The 14,586-nt window shown below is 43.3% G+C and overlaps 2 long non-coding RNA genes across 2 annotated transcripts in view; one reads left to right on the top strand and one right to left on the bottom strand.

Moving 5' to 3' along the window:
• LOC147010620 (uncharacterized) overlaps nt 1-14,586 on the bottom strand; it is a 72,316-nt gene that overhangs the window by 34,298 nt on the left and 23,432 nt on the right. The gene's annotated exons all lie outside the window — the stretch shown is intronic.
• LOC147010621 (uncharacterized) lies at nt 436-13,642 on the top strand. The gene is made up of 3 exons (XR_015052152.1): nt 436-653; nt 1,557-1,716; nt 13,215-13,642. It is a non-coding gene; the product is annotated as an uncharacterized LOC147010621 (long non-coding RNA).

Below are 14,586 nucleotides of genomic sequence, written 5' to 3'. Positions count from 1 at the left end.
GGTAATTAATTTGCTTGAAAATGCAAAATGGGTGGATTAAGCAAGATTGATAAGCGATTGAATCACTTCATTTGTCGAGTTCCTCGAAGCAGGAGAGGTGAAATTCAAACCTTGGTGGGTCGGAAGTGGAGGAGACAACTGAGGGATTCATGTCCTTGAAGGTTTGCCCCAAAGATCCCCACGCGTTCTTCCGCTTTACACCAATGGTTTACACCACCACGTCGTGGCACATCAGTCACACAAACGAGTTTTATGCACTGTTGGGTGAGACAACACCTGTATTAATTGTTTGCTTCTTACAGCATTATCATCCCTTGCTCTTGGGATAATCCATCGAGCACTAACCAAGGAACCGCATTAAATTTCTCATGATACCTGCAACAGCACAAGCCATTCGAGTTATATGAGGAACAATAACAGCTTGAGAATATCCAGAGAATTCCATGGTCGAAATTAGCACAGCCTGGTAACGTGCCTGCCTTGCCCTCCACATTTGTGGAGATCTTGAAGTCAGGCAGCTCAGACAGATCGATGTCGATGACAGCGTGACGATCGGTGCAGCTGTGAAGGTGGAATGGCAGTGTTCAGCACGAGCCAACTCATGTGCTCCCAAAGTGCAGCACCTCCTGCAGGCCAAGGAGATATTGTGAAAGGTGAGGAAATCACTTTTGAGGACGATTGCAGGTCGCAGTTCCAGCAATCTATTGCAGTGTCAGAATTTATACGTCTAACCGACTGCAAAGTGTGGTGTGCAGGTTTTTTCATGATGGTGATCGTCAAAGGTCAACTAAGCATAAAATTTCAGTGCTCTGTGGGTCAGTGATTTGCAAAGCAATGGTAACGTGAAAGTGATTATCAAGTCGTGGGGTATAACAGGCAGACGGGGTCAACAATTCAGGCAACCTGTAAAATAGGGGGAGGATAAACTAAGGATGAAAAAAAAATAAAAAATAAAAAAGAGGAATGGAAAAATAAATAAAAGAGAAACATTGAATGGTATGACCCATCACCACCACTTTGCTCAATGGAAGAGGTGGTTATGCAAATTTGCTTTGGCTGACTATTGCCATACATATGACAATGCACCCCATACAAAATGCACACTCAACTATTTGCAGAATGACCTCGTCAGACATCACAAAAGGAGGCCGCACTTCACCAGATATGCGGAGGAGCAGAGGCTTCCTGTGTGGAACAAAATCCGTGGGAAGAACCATTGTTTAATGTGCATACTGATTACTGCATGCAGCACATTATTAGGGATCGGGATGATGGAATGCTTCCTGTAAATAAAAGCTGCATATAGGAGCAAATTCCGAGTCGGATTAGACATATCTGAGTGGGATAAATAAAGCAACGAATTGTGTGTGCTGTTCATAATGACCGCAATACATCTTGCCTCTTTAGCCCCCCGAGCGACAAGCCGCGCTCGACCCAACCAGTGAAATCCATTTGATAGCTGTCATGCAATGCCGCAATGATGCACGAGTGTGCTCACACTTGCGCTTTCCGATAAGAGCGACTCACGAGAAGGTTTCACGGTTATGCGATTGCAGGAAACCGTTCGGCTGTGCCTCGCGAAAGGTCAAAATGGATTACCACGTCCCTGAACTCTAGTATCGGAGTTGAATATCTCCGTTGGAGTGACTTTGAGTGCAAGTTGCGTATCAGCGCCAGCCAGGAGGACCCCTTCAGATGGCATCACCTTGAGCCATGGTAAGCTGTCATTGTTCACCTGCAGGTCGATGTTGAATCAACAAATGGGATAGCTTGAAGGGGCATCCGAAGCATAGATTTCTCCGAGAGAACTATCCAAGTATGTTGTTTCGGTTTCTTTCACATGCATTAACTTTTTTATTTCTCTATTTTGTGAAAACATTTACACAGTGGACAATTAACGTTTTGCTACATAAATCTGATGCTATATGTATGGATATTTAATTTAGGTGTGATCAGTGGTGATGCTTTCATGACTCACAAATGCAAGGTAGGGGTACAATACCAAAGCTGCACATTGCCATACTAAAGCTGCACAAATTGGACTGGTCAGACATGCACACATTCTGCATAAAGTCCTTGAGTATGAACTCGATCTAGCATGAGAAGCAACACCCAGGCAAAAATGCTACAGTTATAACCAGTATATGAGAGTACTACTCTCATATACCATAGTTGGTAACTGGTCCTACTACAGGAGCCTGCAGAGAATTACTTCAGGAAAGGAATGCCTGGGAAGCAGTGGATTCAGATCGTGTGTGATTTGTCCTCTGCACTAAACAGCATTTTCATTGCATACCACCCTACATCATCAAAACCTCGCAATAACGTGCAGTCTAAATCTGAATACAGTACTTGCCCTGGAAATACGTGTGGTCGCTGCGAGACTTGTGCACCAGCAAAGTTCAGACCCTCGGAAGGTTCAGTGGGAGACTGCCATATATCAACCGAGGAGTCTTGCACTTTATAGATGATATCCCCATCTACCAAATGAGAAAGCCAAAAACCATGACAAACACACTGGGCCAAATTGCCTGGATAAAACTTCTGCAACTCAGAGACAGGAAAGCCATCGTATTCCAGACACCCTGACTGTCATACGAAGGTTAAACACTGCTTGACCAGTCAACCAAGCAAACCCAACACAGTGGAAAGCATTCCACAGGATATTCGAGTTATAAATAAAAAAATTCTGGCCAGGGATGTGTTATCCCATCCGTCTAGAGTCTAGACCATGGGCCGAGCATCCAAAATGTGTCTAGTTTTTGACTTTCGTGACCCACCACATGTATCTACCTGAAATTTTGCATAGATTTAGATTTAAAAAAATCGCTTAGAAAGAATTCACAACTCGTCAGTGCAAAAAGTTGCACATTAATTAGTTTTGCTAATTAGCAAAACCTGTAGCACCATCATGTGTCTATTCTGAGATAGCTGTGTATTACTGTATGGGAATTCTGATGTCTATGTATTCATATAATAGGGAGACCACTCGCATTGTGTTTTAATCAATTTATTTTTAAAGTAAAATCAAAATAGGAGACTTTCTTTGAAATGAATTCTTTCATGTTTAAAACGTTCATGTACATCAATGTAAAACACTGTGGTATCACACAATGATGACACGGTCACTGTGTCATGGGAGCATCTACTCCTCATCTGATTCTTCGTCATCAGAATCTAACTCTTTCGTGGTCATAGTTTCTGCAGTCGACACACTTGCAAACCTCTGGACATGACGCACCATGCCGTTGACAAGAACATTTTCCTTTGCCTGTACCAGACGGCTTCTCACAGCTAGTTTTCTTGCATGAACAATATGTTAGTTCAAGCAAGCTGCTCGGAGCTGGAGGCAGATCACCCCAGTCGATGTCTACAAATTTCCATCCATGTCCATTTGGACTGGGAATTGGTGGAAACTGTTCCAGACATCGAGTGTGTACAGCAGCCTGGTAATTTGCTCTCATGACATGCTTCTTGAGAGAGTCTGCATTGGGTGGAAGACGTGCCTCTGATTTGGTTAACATAAGGAACAGATTGTATCTGGCTTCATTGACTTTCTTGCAGTCCTGCCCATACATTTTGCAAACAAATTTCTCTGCACCTTTCACCAATTTATCACTGACTGTAAATGAACTCCCCAACTCTTGATAGACAGTATGGCAAGCAGTGTCACTTGCAAACAACTTGAAGGCTTTGGGTTTAGACTTTCCATGAAAAGAGCTAACCAAATCACAACCTGTGAAACAGTGTCGTGATATCAAGGCTTTGCTAACACCCGATCCCAGATGTGAGCTTATGTTTGATAGACTCAGGGTCCTCCTATTGTTACCTCTTCCAGTGTGGAACAATACCTCTGCTCCAATATGCTCAGCCATGGTGATTCCAATCACAAAGACGTCTGTGTCAGGACTTTTGATTAGGACCAGGTATGGGGCCCTATCTGTTGAACTTGATAGCTGAAGTCTAGTGGCATACTGGCAGTGAAGGAAAAGACGAGTATCTGCTTCTTCGTGGTTACACTCAAGTTGTGGCACAGAGTGAACAATCATTTGCTCTTTCTCGTCTGTAAACTCATGGCACTCCTCATCATGAGCAACGAACACCTTGACTTTCTTCAGACATTCAGCTGGGTTCTTCCTCCAAGCCTGGAAAAAAAAAACCTGATCAGCTCTGCTTTGTTCTCGTCACATGCCAGAAACTTCTTCCATTGGTGAGGTACCTGCTGATCTTCACTGTAGATTTTTGTTAGCAAGCTGCCACCCACTGAACGTCTTCCCCTCTCAGCATTATTGATGCTGTCTTTCCTGTAAGTATCAACAACAAAGTGGACAACATTAATCAGAACACTGAGGGCCAACTCAACAAGTTGCTTCAGAAGGTAATCCGCAAGCTTGCCAAATGTTGAAGGGATACTTATTGGGGATAGTTCTTGCACTATAGCCATGCCATCGATAATCCAGAGATGCTTCCAGGCAGAATGCTGACTTTTGGAAATGGCTGTACTTGCAATTCAATGACGTGAAGCAAGAAAGACTTTGCTGTTTTGTTTGCTGACCTATCTGGATGTGCAAGGGAGAGCGGAAGTGGGCCTAAGTTGTATGTTAGCATTTTTTATTTTTTTGTATACCTTGGTCGAGGCTCGTATGAGAGCTAACACACAACTCACAGCAAGGAGGCATGAGACAAGAGGGGCGGGAGTGGAAGGGACAAAACAGTGGGGAACAGACACATTAGGTGAACTGTGGAAGGGAGAGGGATGGGGATGGGACGGGGAACATGGCGAAGAGAAGATGGACATTACAGGGACTTTCAGGAAGGAAAGCAGGGGAATTGAAGGAAGTGGGCTTGGGTGGATTATCGGGGGTAGAAAAGATCGAGGATTTGGATGGGGGAAGATAAGAGGTGGTGGTGAACAGCTGTTTTGAAAGCCTGGAGGGAAGAATGGGAAAGAATAGAGTGAGGAAGTTTATTCCAAAGGCGGGAAAAAAGAGGAATGAAAGAGTGAAGATGAGCAGTGATTCGTGATTTTGGTAGTTTTACCAGAAGGGGGTTGTTGGCGGACCTTGAGCGCCCTGCAGAAATGTGGTGGGGACAAATCGCAGAGAGAGCAGGGGGGGCAAGGCTGGAGAGGAGTCGGTAGAAGACAGAAAGACCACCGACCAACCTGTGGTGATTGAGTGAGAGGCCCAAAGACTCAGCTTCATTGTGGGAGATGCCGATGATCTTAAAAGCCCTGGTTTCGACAGCGTGAAGCCGAGAAAGGTGGGAGGCAGGAGGACCAGCCCAGAGGGGAGAGCAGTACTCCATCAGGCTACGGACAAAAGCTTTGTAAGTGGTAAGGAGCTCAAGAGGGCCGAGGAAGGACTTTGCACGACGGAGGATTCCCAGTCGGCGACTGGCTTTTGAGGCGAGGTTGGAAATGTGACTTTCCCAGGAAAGGTCATGGCAGATAGTGAGACCCAGAAGCTTGAAAGAAAAGACTTCTTCCAGAGGATTGTTGAGAAAGTGGATGGGGGGGTTTTCTAAATGGTCCTTTCGAAGAGACATAGTGAGAGTGTGAGATTTGTCTGGATTGAAAGACATGTTCCACGTGTTGGACCAGTTTGTGATTTTATCCAGATCTGCAGTGAGTGAAGAAGCTGTTGCTTGCCAGTCTGAGGGATGACAGATGGTACGGCAGAGGGTGGAGTCGTCGGCAAAGAGAAATAGAGGATTTTCCAGAGAGTCCGAGAGATAATTGATGAAAACCAGAAAAAGAACAGGGGCCAGAACGCTACCTTGAGGTACTCCAGCCTGCACAGGAAGAGGGGATGAAAGAACTCCATTTAGGGCCACAAGTTGACTGCGACAGGAGAGGAAGTCTGCGAGCCATGAGTGGAGATGGCCTTGGATTCCATTTGAAGAGAGTTTGGTGAGTAGGGCAGGGTGCCAGACTGTGTCAAAAGCACGTGATATGTCCAGGGATACGGCTCGGATTTCCTGTCTGGCATTGAGGACCTCCATCCATTGATGGGAGAGCAGAAGCAGCATATCCAGGGTAGAGTGACCTGGTCTGAAACCAAATTGATTATTGGAAATCAAGCCATTGGAGAAGAGGAAGGATTTCATGTCTGAAGCGATGATGGAATCCATAACCTTGCTGATGATTGGGAGTAGGCTGATTGGTCTGTAGTTATAGGGATATGTTTTTGCACCTTTTTTATGCAGGGCAGTGATGTTAGCAGATTTCCAAGCAGATGGCAGATGACCTTGGGCAAATGAGAGGGTGAATAGAACAGAGAGAGGGTGAGCAAGAGCAGAAGAGCAGGCTTTGAGGACACGTGGGCTGATGCCGTCTGGACCGGTTGCAGAATCTGACTCGAGGTTTGAAAGCAAGCTCTCCACCTTGTCAGGAGAAAAGGATACAGAGTCCAGGGACAGTTGGGTGCGACTGGGTAAAGTGGGTAGAGATAGTGATGGGTTTAGGACACAAGATTTAGCTGCAAACACCGAGTTTAGACATTCAGCTTTATCACGTGTGGAATCAGCAGTGCGGCCATTTGAGGTAAGGGAGGGGATGGAGGGGGAACATACACCAGAAACAGATTTGATTAAACGCCACCAGGATTTTGAGGAGGGAGAGAGGTTTGAGAGTTCAGACTTGAGATGAGAAAGATGTTGTTTTCTGGCTCTCCTGAGGGTAGATACATATTTGTTCCGAGCTTTGTGGAAAGAACTGTGATTGCCCTCACTTGGGGTTGCTTTCCATGAGGCAAAGGCAAGTTGTTTCAGGACAACTGCCTCGCCACAAGCTTCAGTAAACCAAGGGTGGGAGGAAGGGTAAGACAACTGAACACGAGAGGGGATAAATCTGTGCATGAGGGAGAGCAAGTTTCTTTGTAAGAATTCCCAGGATGAGTTGATGTTTGAGAAAGTAGTGATAGGAGACCAGTCTGTAAGTTTGATGGCTGCTCGGAGACCCTGCCAGTCGGCTTGAGTGAAATGCCAGACTCGACGGCGGTGAGGTGGTTCTCTGATAACAGCCAGAGAGATGTCCACTTTAACAAGGACGTGGTCAGAAGAACCAATTGGAGCCAAGGAAGAGCAGCAGATATTGTCAGGGAAATTTGTCAAAATCAGATCCAGAAGAGATGGAGTACCATTGGTTGAGATCCGGGTCGGGAAGTTGACCGATTGAGTCAGTCCCAATGAGTCGCAGAAAGCTTTTGCTGAGGTGCCATGGCAGGTGAGAGAGGTACCCACACCTAGCCAACTAGCGTGATGACAATTGAAGTCACCACATAAGAGGAAGAGAGAGTTTGGATGAGAAGATAGAAGATGGTCCATGTTTTCGGATAGTGAGGTGTAGGTGGAGTCATCACTGTTCGGTGGACGGTACAGTACACATATAAACATGAGGTGGGAGTGGAGGGAAGCCGAAGCCAGAGGTATTCCTGGGGGTGTGGGGGAGTGAGAGCAGTGCATGGAGAGTGAGGAATAGAGTCTTTGATGAAGAGAGCAACACCTCCACCAGGACGAGGCTCAGGTCTGTCATACCGTAAGAGGGAGTAACCAGGGAGAGATACTTGGGAGTCAGACACGTCTTGGGAGAGGAAAGTTTCTGTTAGGCAGATAATGTCTGGTTTGTCAGTGGAAACCTGTATGGAAAGATCTGAAAGGTTTGAGCGAAGGCCCCGGATATTTGAGGTCCACACTTTTAATGAAGAGGTAGGGGAGGAGGCTTTGGGTGCAGGAGGTGGAGGGGAGGGGGAGGGTAGGACAAGGGACGAGGGGGGAGGTAAGGAGGGTTGATGAAAGAGTGGGGGGTATTGCAGAATAGCGAGGGGAGGGGGCCGAATGAGGAGGAGAAAAGGCTCTGTGGTGCTGGGGGAGAGGGGGGACAAGAGACAAGGAAGAAGGCAGTTGAGGATATGAGGAGGTGAAGTGAAGAGATGGAGGTGAGAGGGCAGGGAGGGAGGCAGGTTGGTGGATGAGAGGGGGGCAACTTAGAGAAGGAAGAGTGAGGGGGATGAAAGGTGGGAGAAAGGTGAGGGGGGAATTTTTGAGATAGGTGAGAGGGAGGCTTGGAGGGAGAAGAGTGGGATGGTTGCTTTGAGAGTGAGAGTGAGGGGTGAGGGTGTGACTTGGCACTGAAGTTGGAAAAAAAGAATGGTTGATGGAAAGCGAGCATCCATGGCAAACTGTGGTTTTTAAAAGTTTTATGTCAGAGATGCGATTTAACACAATTCTTGATGGATGCAATGAAGGCGAATTCAGAGAATGGAGAGAAGAAGCGCTGTAATAGTTGGATTTTTTAGGCAAGAAATGAAGGAGAGGTCGAAATGAGAGCAGTCTGTTAAAATAGCAGAAGAGTAGTGCATTGTGAAACAGTAAAGAGTACCACATGTGTGAGAGAGGAAGATGAAGCATTATAAGATCGTTTTTGTTGTTAATATTAATGTATGAGAGAGTTCAATAGATTAGGTCATGGAAGTGTAGAAAAAAAATCGAGGAAGAAGACGAGGAGGAAGTTAAGAGGAAGAAGAAGAAGAAGCCGAATTGGGAGAAGGTGAGCGTGTTGTTGTTGTTGTTGTTGTTGGGTATATATTTTTTTCTTTTATTTATTTTTTTTTTGAGATAAGAAAGAGATTAGTTGGGAGAATGGGGGATGTTTGGAAAGTGGGGAGGATGAAAATTGAAGGTAATGGGGAGGATAGAAATTGAAGGTAATGGGGAGAAAAAAAACAAACAAACAAAAAAAAAAGATCGAACACCGAGTGGAACCTGTAGGCCTCAAGCCTAGGCCTAGGCCTCAAACACCAGGTAAGAACGTCGACAAAAATACTCACAAAATAGCACGATTTTTGAAACAAAACCGAACTCGGAACACACAGTAACATGTAGGTGAGAAAATTAAACAGTTAAAACGGGACAAATAACAACCGGAAACGTAACTTTGAGAATGTCAGCAGGGAGCCCCGAAGTAGACCTCTCGCCGCTCCAAAACCGGAACCGGAACCTTCCGGACATTACCAATAATCACAAGTCGCTGGAACAGATTTCTATCAGCCATTAATGTCACTTACTTGCCTTTCACTTTAGATCGAGTTGACTTGTTCATTGACTGGAAGGTCTTGGTCTTCTCTTTCTTCAGTGGTTTGAACATATCTTCACCGCCCTGACGACGTTCCTTGCAGTATGAAATGAATACTGCATCTCCCTTCTCCCATGCATTGATGTAATCTGCAGATACCTCCTTGGATGCCACAGAACCAGAAGCTATGTGAACTAACTTCTGCATCTGGCTATTGCTCGATTGATTGTGGTAATGTTACAAAAGTTGGGATAGCACTCGGCATGATACCCTGGAGTACAATGCTGCCTCCTGATAAGAGGGAAGAAAGAATTTGTAAAGGAGTAGTTACTTCTTTCCATATATTGAAAAAATAACATTCAAGCAATGATATACACTCATCACTATATTATTAAGTAGTTAGGATGGGAAATGAGCAAGAGTGTAGATTACTCGGAAGAGGATAAATATAAGTGATCGCAGAATTTAGAGCAGAACATCCAGTCAGATACATGACAGATAGATTCTATAGTGTAGTAATTCATTGGGTATTGATTTTGACCATTCTGTCAAAAATTAGTTAATGGCAGAAAGGAGATCCTACCTTCCAGATCCATGACATTCATCATCATCATCATCATCATCATGATCATCATAATCATCACCGGGCGCGGCATCGGCGGCTACGGCAGCTGCAATGCCCACACTGAGCATGTGCTGGCTGTGGTGTACTTGTAGCACCTTGACGGCGACCTTACTTTCAGGGTTTCCTTTCACATCAATCTACTTAGCAGCAAATTCCTGAAATTTCTTAATGCTTTTCTCACCAAATGGAATTACTTAGCTGTGGGTGTTGATGACATGCATCAAACAAAACCCCAAAGAACTGTTTTCAGAATCTTCGGCAGCACCAGCATCAGACGACATGTACACCGCCATGACAGCTAGTGAGTTTACAACTTGCCTGAAATGAAGTGCATGATTGGTTGATGAGCGCCTGCAATGAAGCACATGATTGGTTAATGGGCGTGGTGCTGTATGTCAAGAGCACTGTAATTGGATGATGTTTATAAGAAAATTGACACAATTTCAGGTGTTTTTTTCCATATTTTGAAAAAATGTGCAAGTTTGGTGCTTGACGAGTTTCAGATATTATTTATATAATATTTTCACACAACATATTATACATACAGGTGGATACATGAGGTGGATCACAAAACTAAACAAAACAAGAGCTTGGCCCATGGTCTAATCAGCTCAAGGTGCTGCAAATGAGACTGAATAAGAAACATCAATGAAACTCTGGTGTACTTTTTATCGGTGCCAATTTGTTGGTACTATTACATCATGAACTTTGCTCCATTTACTTGTCCAACCAATGGCAGTAGTGTCGGCGTGATTTTTTTTTTTAATCTGGGTTTGAACCAATCATTTTGGCCGACACTGCTATGGGTCTCAATGACCTCTCCAAGGTGGGACTAGGGGAGGAAAAAAAAGAGTTTTTACTTCTGGCAGCTCGCCATTTTTCACTCTCGTCATTCTCCTTGACTGGCAGCTCGACATTTTATACCATCATGGAAATGATTCAAAGACTTGAGTTTCATTGGAGTTAAACAGGAGTACACTGGAGTTTTTCTGAAGTTCATTGGAGCTAAACCATATTCGCAGCACTATCTTCAGCAATGCATTTTCTCACAACACACCGTGTTGTGCCTCGCTATCTCCAGTGGGTTTTCACTCCTTTTAACCAGGGGACTTCTATCATCATACCCCTTTTGGGGAGCAGCTTATTCCCATGGACGCTGGACATTTATGACACCCGCATCATCGAGTGGATCATATTACTTGGTGGACACGATGCTGAATTGGCTCATTGGTGATACGCTGATATGCCGAATTGGTGATACACCAAATTGATGATGCGCCAAATTGGTGATACGCCAAATTGTTGTCGTTTTTCTTGCTCCTTATTGAAATCGTGACTATTCACATGCACTCAGGTAGAACAGCTTATGAGACTGCTCAGATTTGACAAAGTCATCAACCCCAAGTGGTGAGTAGACGTCAATAACTCCGATTTCCTCAAACCAAACAGAGAAATATCATTGAACAAATGATCAATGGAACCAGTAATGTTATGAAGGTATCAGCAAACAAGGACTACCACTCTGAAAATGTCATTATGAAATTCTCTTGGATCCATAAGAAAGTGCAATAGGACAAGAATTTATAACTCAAATCATTGCATCATTGGATTATGCTCTTCCACGGCAGGCACACAATCAGAACAAAACCTTGACCAAAGCCAGAGAGTTCACAGAACATGTTACTCTGTGCAGTGTTCAAATCTAGACTGTACTTCAATTCAAATAAAATAATTATTTTAAAGATAGTTTTAAAAATCAAGGAAGTTTAGTGCTATTGAAGCAACATACACCACCCGTATATGCCACCATACATAACATATCCAAGTACTGCTAAATGGAAAGGTTTTCAAGGTGCAAAGAAGGTGATTTGTGTTCTACAGTGTTCAAGTATATAATTAAATTTAAATAAAATAAAGATGTAAAAGTCATATAAATAAATAAATTCCCACATTTACCACCATTGATGCAGTCTATTACACCACCCTATCTAACACATTACATTAGTTCTTCATATCTGTTTCTTTGTGTCTACTGTTTGTGTCCTTTATGACATCCTTAAAACGAAGTTTCCTGGTAGGAATGATTTTCAATTATGTTTGACGAACCAGACAGGCAAACAGAGTCAAAACAAATCTCACTCCTCTCTGCGCATGTGTGATCAGGACGAATACAGAGAGAACGCACAGCTAAACTACACGTTCGTTTTCCGAATCATGTTCAGATTTGTGTTCAAAATAAAACATTCAATTGAAATAAGTTGTTCCTCGATCATAAACTCATGTTGATAGACAGACGGACGAACAGACATGAACCAATTGCTTTATTCCACTTTCGCTTTACATGCAAGGGGTAATTCAGGCAGCCATACAAAATCAAACCGGGACACACAGATTAGTGGAAAGCATGCTACCGGCAAAGCGATCCTACCACCTTGATAATAAAATCTGATGTCTCCCATTGGAATATGGGACTTTTGAAACGATGTATGAATGCAAATGAATAATTTTGTGTACGTGCTGTGTGCATTTTCAGCGACTCTCCTGTAGATGGGAATCTTTTAACCTGCCATTGCTAATGTGAAATCTGGATGTCAAATAGTCTTTTAAACATAATTTTCAGCATTTAAACGAAAGAGTGGCAATTCCAAAATTGTTAACCATAATAGTTAACCATAATACTCCTGGATGCTAATCGGAAAAACAAAATTAGGGGAAAGAGAAGAAATAACCATGGATGAGAGGTGTCGAGTTCCTACAATTTCCTCTTAATACAAGCGAGCGGTGGCAGTGAATAACTAACACACACACACACACACACACACACACACACACACACACACACACACACACACACACACACACACACACACACACACACACACACACACACACACACACACACACACACACACACACTTGTTACCTGATGATACTGAGGTAAGTGAAAGCCAGGATTCCAGAAAGAACCAAAAAACTGCCCGTATCCATCCATAAACGAAGATAACCACAAACAAAGTCTGTCGGTGGAGCCACGCTCCTGCTCACGGTGGGGCCACATATGACCGAAGACTATGGCACATCACATGATCTTGAATGCTCACGAATGCTTATATTTTATGGCGATATGATTCCAGAAGCCTCTGTGGGCTTTTCTCATTTCCAGACGATGTACAGTGAGTGGTAAGAAGTCATAAGCATGTATCGTTCTCAGATGATGTACAGTTTTACAGTGCATATTTTAAGTGGTACATGTTTATATATACAGTCGACATCTGTGTTATAATATCCATGGTTATAACAAACATTCAGAACATATTTCAGTCAATGCATATTTATTCTGTATTCATGATCCACATGCTGGAAGCCCGTATATAAAGATCACTTTGTGTTTCATGCCAACACAAGGATCAACATGAGAAAATCTTGGAAATAAAAATGACATTACCAAAACTAATAATCCAAAACAACAAAAGCAACAATCATTTTATTATTGCCTGTGTTTTTACATTGCCCTAGTAGTGCAATATACCAGACAAGGACACAACCGAGGAAGAGAGATGGAGACACTCACCTGGGTGAGGGGTTGCTTGGACCTCCCCCCTTGGAAGAGACAGGGAAAGTGCCTTGGAGAAAGCACAAAACATAATTTAATTTCTGAAACGGAATTTAGGTTTTTTGGAATCAGAAAATCACTGGCTCTACAACAAGTAGTGTTTTAACCGTCTGCTCAGCTGTCTAGTCAATTTATGCTTTCCAGCAGCAGTTTGTCAACCCAGTAAGACATGCCTTCATTATTTATTAAAAGCATGCAAAATGACTGTTATACTGTACTTTGCTGTCCTGTGTATACCATGGGGTCGGGGATTGAACCCAGATCAGACATGAAATCACTATCTCTACCAGCCTATTACAAAAAATTGTTTCTAATCCAAATTCAATCAACATAACAAAATGGAAAGATGCTAATCGTCTGGGAGTTCGCGACGGAACATTTCACCCCATTTTCCCCAGAAGGTTTGACCCCTTAAAGTTACTTAAGAAACCTAAGTCATTCACAAAAACGTTTTCAGCTGCCCCCAGCTAGTTTGTCTGGACTTCAGACCCCTTTGGAAAGCCCCTCTAGGGGGTTGTATTTACCCCATTTAATACGTGGACCAAACTTTGTTAAAACAAAATATTTTGACAGTCCGTTGAAAAAAGGAAAAACTGACCGAATTTCAAGGGGGGAAGGTTTGGTCAAACCTCCACAAAGTACCCCCCCCCCCTTTCCACTCCAATGACATGGACTAAACTTTGTCAAAACAAAGAAGTATGATGGTAGATTACAAAAATAATATAACTTTTGTAATAATGGGAAAAACGACCTTCATTATGCCATTCCTGTTTTGCCAGAAAGGTTGCACAAATTCAAGTCATCCCTTGCATCATACTGCCTGTACAGTGTTTTTCCTACTGTGATTCTCGACACAGAGAGTTCATCAAGAGAAACAGAAACCAGGGCACAAATAATGCCTAAACAACAGAAAACACACAAGGTATTTTAGATAATTTCTGATGTTGTAACACATGACTGGCCTATTCCCTGGACAGTAATGTAATACATTACTTACTTCTTTCCCCTTCTCATTAAGTAAATAATGTTTCGTAAAAATTCCCGAAAAACTTGAAAGCAAAATTTGCCTTCATTTAAGACAGTCCTGGTGCAATACCAAAACCCCTTAATTGATTTCTCTTCGGGTTCTGTCTGTTCTGTGCAGGAGGAAAATGACGGTGCAGACCAAGGTGATGTTATTCTCTTCAACAATGACACATTACAAAAAAATGCAAAACTGATTCTTACTGCCCAGAAGCAAAAGGCCTTGAAGTTTGCAGAAGTTGTGCTGCCTGA

This window comes from Eptatretus burgeri, chromosome 16 (assembly GCF_056783735.1).
Source record: "Eptatretus burgeri isolate ZD-2024b chromosome 16, Ebu_testis_v1, whole genome shotgun sequence".
In the NCBI taxonomy this organism is placed as follows: Eukaryota; Metazoa; Chordata; class Myxini; order Myxiniformes; family Myxinidae; genus Eptatretus; species Eptatretus burgeri.
The sequence above is the reverse complement of the archived record's forward strand: the minus strand, read 5'-3'. Positions and strand labels throughout refer to the sequence as shown.